The sequence below is a fragment of the Otolemur garnettii genome, unplaced genomic scaffold (assembly GCF_000181295.1).
Source record: "Otolemur garnettii isolate 467f Iridium unplaced genomic scaffold, OtoGar3 scaffold00157, whole genome shotgun sequence".
Classification (NCBI taxonomy): domain Eukaryota; kingdom Metazoa; phylum Chordata; class Mammalia; order Primates; family Galagidae; genus Otolemur; species Otolemur garnettii.
In genome coordinates this window covers 858748-864515 of record NW_003852552.1, presented here as the reverse complement: position 1 = coordinate 864515, position 5768 = coordinate 858748, and positions in this window count along the sequence as shown.

The following is a 5768-nucleotide window of genomic DNA, read 5'->3' as shown; positions in this document are numbered from 1 at the left end:
CTGGCCCCATATGCCAGAGGTGGCAGGTTCAAACCCCAGCCCAGCCAAAAAAAACCACACACACACAAAAAAATCAGAAAAGCTCTGTAATTCATTCCCTTTAGTCTCCAAATAAACATAAAGGTAAAGATATAATTAAGTATATGAAATGAATACTTAAGTTTAATTTGTTAAAATACTTACATTTATTTCATACAGTAGAAAGAAAGTTTGAATATACAATCCTATTGTGCAAATTATATAGTATCATTGTAACTGCCTGTAGAGTGCTGTAGAGTCATAGCTCACAGCAACCTCAAACTCCTGGGCTCAAGCAATCCACTTGTCTCAGCTTCTTAAGTAGCTGGGACTATAGGCCTGAGCCACCATTCCTGCCCTGATATCCTTCTAATAGAGTAACAAAAATTTCTCAAGTGAAAGGAGAAAGTGATGATTAAGCAAATGTGTCCCTCCTCAAATTCTATCATCATCTCTAAGGGGTTTGCTGTGAATATTTCCCATCAGTTATGGTGAGAAATGTTTACTGCAAGTAGCTCTGCTCCTTCTTCCATAGTAAATATTTTATGGGAGGTGACAGTAGAATAGGGGGACAGAAGAGAGATTATAGAGGTAAAAATATGGAGGCACTCTTTTTATGGTTTTTATATTCATCTAGTATTCTTGATCTCAATCTTCTCTGTCTCTCTCTCTGCTGGATATGGACCCGGGCACGTCCCCTTATCTTAGTGTACTGTTTATGGTCTGTGGATTGCATGTGCGCCATTCTAGTCACTGTTGGTGGAAAGGGGAATAAATGTCCTCGCATCCAAAACAAGCCTTTTTGGAATAACATTCAATACCTTTAACTTTCTACCAGCTCACTTTCCCTTCATCTTAGCCTCTTTTTCTGCTCCAGGATAGAGATTCCGACAAGAAGCTCAGGCAAAAAGTTTGCAGCAAAATGGGACGAAGAACAGCAGTCATCTGCAGGCTCCCTTTTCACCTGCAAGGCTGCTATAATATAAGAGTTATTAATATGCCAAATCTTATGATCTTGGTCTTTAAAAATGCCTTACAGCATACTCCAGTTAACTGTTTATTGCTCCCATTTCCAACTCCCCTACAGCGGAGTGTCTTGCTAATGCTGGGAAATCTCCAGATTAAATATTGCCATTCCCCACAGAAGACAGAAATAAGCACTCAGTCACTTTCACCATTATTTTCCACTTTCAGTACCCACTGTGCTATGGTTCAGTAGAGTACTTTGTAGGTGGTTAAATTCAAATTTATTTTTCTATCAATATAATGTTATGAAACTTGGCCTAATGGCCTTAATCTGTATTATATGCTGTGTAGATAATAGGATAATTTTCCTAATGAAAATAGCTAATATATGTTAGAGAGAGAGAGTTTTAAATTGTGATAATAATGCCTTTTTGGTAACTGTAGTCTCCACTTTTCCAATGTAAGGTTTTGTAAAAATGGCTAGTGATTTTACTGATTATCCTCAAATGGCTCAATAAACACATTCTTAATGATTCTATGAATAAATTTTCAAAATTATTTTGCTCAATAAAGTGCCTGTGTGGTAGAAGTTTTAAGGCCTGCACAATTTACTCAACATAAATTCAACTGATCTTTAAGTGCTACAGTCAATAACTTATTTATTTTAGAAAAAATATAATAGCTTTTTGTAATCTGAAAGATATATAAAAACTCAAAACTTTTGTTAATTCTACACAATGCTTGCACATACTTATACAATTTTCAAAAGGCCTTTTGGAAGGAAAACAGCATTTCTTAGGCCCTGTCAATGCTTTGCCTCTATGTGGTTCCAGTAGCCTGCTCAGGCCCTCCAATGATTATGTTGAAGATACTGTGATCCAGTGACTCGCTCAAAACAGTGTGGTGGTCAGGCTGGCTCCTGCACACCACAGAATTAAAGGAGAAGGAAGGAGAATTCATTTTAAAAGACTTGAACAAAAGATTCAGAAGAATGAATTTTGGTACTCTTTCAAGGGCTCATGCTGCTTTTCTTCAGAAAGGAGAAACATCACAGTTAACATATCGATACAACAGAAGTAGCCTCTTAGAATTAGTTTAATAACAACAACAACAAACCAAAAAAAAAAAAAACCTGCTCATGTATCTTTCTGACTAGATTTTGTACTCTTTGAGAGGTTGCAGAGGATTCTCATAAAGAACTCTACCTTTTGGGCGGTGCCTATGGCTCCGAGGAGCAGGGCGCCAGCCCCATATGCCAGAGGTGGTGGGTTCAAACCCAGCCCTGGCCAAAAAAAAACTGCAAAAAAAAAAAAAAAAGAACCCTACTTTACTTGATTTGAGGGCCTTTAAGTGTGAGGCTGTTTCAGGATTCAATACCAGTCATCATCATGGCATTCGGTCAGAAATTTGAAGTAACTGGAAACAACTAGTAGCTTTCCAGAAAAGGAAAGCAGTCCTATATTGCACCCATATAGGTACAGCGACTGTATGAAAAGTAATGATGTCAAGGTATATTACTTAAAGTCCAAGAGGTTAAATCTTGGGAGGTGTTTTGCTTATCCCAGCTTCGGAGATAATTAAAACAATGAAGAGTGTTTAAAAATCATAAAAGCCATCTGTGGTCTTTGTAAAACAACACAGAATGATACAATACCACACAGGAAATTATTTGGTCAACTAAAAAAACTGGAATATAGTTGTTGGATTGGGTAAAAGCATTGTCTCAATGTGAAATTTTCTGAGTTTAACAACTGTACTGTGGTAATAGGAGAAAAGATTGTTATTTTAGAGGAAATGCTCCCTGTGTATTTAGAGGTAAAGAACTTTATGCAACTTACTCTCAGATAGTGCAGGAAAAAAAGTGATATGTGAGTGTGTGTGTGTGTGTGTGTGAATGTACACAGATGTATAGATATGGGAGGGAAACAGCAAGCAATCAGGCAAATGGAGTAAAATGTTAATGGGACATGTGGGTGTTCTTTGCCCTGTTGTTATTCGTGCAACTTTTTAAGTTTGAAATTACTTTCAAAAAAGTTTTAAAAAAGGATGAAGGCTCTGGCTCTCTGGTTTTTTTTCCATGCAAAAATGTCACACACAGAGAAATTTTAAAATAGACATAGAATAACGTTATATGTCTAATTTCATGACTTTTTTCTCTTTTTTTATTTACCAGTAAGTATTGCACTATGTTAGCATAATAGTTAACATTGTGATGGGAGTAGACATGCAATAAACGACAAGCATAATGAATACATCGTATAATATGTTAGAAGGTGAAAAGTGCTATTAAACAAAGGACACAGAAAACGAGGTGAAGAATTCCAGGCCATGGAGCAGGGGTGGACTGGGTTAGAATTCTAAATAGGATGGATTGGATAGACCTCCTTGAGAAAGTAACATTGAAGCAAGGAATTGAAAGCGGTTGGAGAGATTATCTTGCACATATCTAGGTAATATCAAGGCCGGTATGATGGCTCAGAACTGTAATCCTAGCACTCTGAGAAGCCGAGGTGGATGGATTGCCTGAGCTCACGAGTTCAAGTTCGAGACCAGCCTGAGTAAAAGCGAGAGCAGGTCTCTAAAACTAGCCTGGTATTGTGGCAGACACCTGTAGTCACAGCCACTCGGGAGGCTGAGGCAAGAGAATCACTTGAGCCCAAGAGTTTGAGGTTTGCTGTGAGCTATGATGCCACAGCACTCTATTGAGGGCAACAAAGTGAGAGTCTGTCTCAAAAAAAAAAAAAATCTGGGTAATATCCAGAAGAATATATCTCCTGGGTAATACCCTGGTATAAAGGCCCTGAGATGGGAACATCAAGCCTGGTGTCTTCTAAGTATAGTAAAAAGGTCAGTCTGGCTAGATCAGGGTGAACCAAAGAAAAAGAGTTCCATAGGAGATCAGAGAAGAAATGTGGGACCAGTGCAAGTGAAAGCAGAACCATTAAACTGGGTACCAAGCAGAGAAATGATATCACATGACTTAGGTTTGGAGAAGCTAATTCTCTGGCTGTTGTATTGAGAATACACAGTAGGCGGCAAGAGTGAGAGCGAGGAGAAAAGGGCAATCACTATTGCAGGAATCCAGGCATATAATGATGGTGATTTGGACCAGGGTGGTAGCAGTGGTCACAGTATGCATATATTTCGAAGGCAGCACCAACAGAATTTCCTGAAAGACTGGATGTGAGGTCTGAGAGAAAGAAGGGAGTCAAAACTAATCTACTGGGGGGCACAGTGGCTCACGCCTATTTGTGATGGGTGCCTGTAGTCCCAGCAACTTGTCTGGAGGCTGAGGCAAGAGAATCTCTTGAGCCCAAGAGTTGGAGGTGGCTGTGAGCTATGATACCACAGCACCCTACCCAGGGTCTCAAAAAAACAAAAACAAACAAATAAACCCCTAATCTAATGGTTAAACGTGAGCAACTGGAAAGATGAAGTTGCCATTAGAGGTGGACATAAGTTTTGAGGGGCCTGAAATTTATATACAATTTTGGGGCCCTCCTCAGAACAATGAACACAAAATCATAAAAACAAAAGTAAATGCTAGGTAAAAGTGAGGATATTTATTTAGAATAAGAGAATAAAGCTGGGTGCAGTGGCTCACACCTATAGTCCCAGCTACTTGGGAGACTGAGGCAAGAGATTCCCTTGAGCCCAGGAGTTGGAGGTTGCTGTGAGCTATGACGCCACAGCACTCTACCAAGGATGACAAAGTGAGGCTCTGTCTCAAAGAAAAGAGAGAGAGAGAATAAATTATAAAATTCACAATACAAAAAAGGTAACAAATATCATGAATATCATAAAGTTCAGAAAAATAATTTTAGGTTATTGACCTGACACATCTCTATCTACTGTTTAATTTCCAAATGTTATCTTATTTTTTCTCTGAATATTCCTCTTTAAAGAAATAGTCCTCCTGTTTATGTTTCACACCTACATTTTATCTGTGTACATCACTGAAGATTTTATAAAATTTTCTTCTTGCACAGTCTATATTCCCCTCAAGTTTCTTTATTTTTCTGTTTGTTTCTTATTTTTTTCTCTACCCTAAATATTAGATACTTGCCTCAGAGTCTGGCAATCCTTGGTTGTTGACAAAGATTCTTTGATTCGCCGAACTTTAATCATATGACTGTTGACCTGAATAGCCATTTCACTCAGGGCACTGTTGGTCAGGACCTAACAAGGCCGGTGAGCTTACGTGCTGCCATCTGGAGATTGTTTATTCACTTCCAAGGCTACCGTCATCGATAAGTTGGGGAACTGGACTCCATGGTACAGGTCAAGGACCCAGAGTACTCCGTGTACCCAGTGAAGTGTTGACTAACTATAAATTTAATCTAGAATAAAATTGCTTTGACGATAAGAAGATATTGAGTAACTTTATATCCTATAAGGAGGAATCTGATGCTTGTACTGTGAGAATAAAAAGTAACAAAGAGAAAGAGGAGGGCAGGACAGTTCTTTGAGGAGATATCCTCACTGTTTTCTGGAATTGCTGGATTTTCTGTAAGTAAAAGTGAAATTGTTGATCTCTCATCTGCTTCGCTGTCGATTGGCTTGGGTGACAGGCGGACTGCATCCTTGGGCCAGGCACAATCAGTCTTCTGAAACCTCTCCTAGGCCTATCTCTGTACTGCCTTATAAAATTGAATTTTAGCAAAGAATCTTGCTGAATTAGTTTATCAAGAACTCCCCCTCAATATTTGATCTCCCTCAACATCTGATCAGGTTCTTCATCCTCTAATCATTCTGGCCTATCTTCAGCAAGAACTGGTTTATCA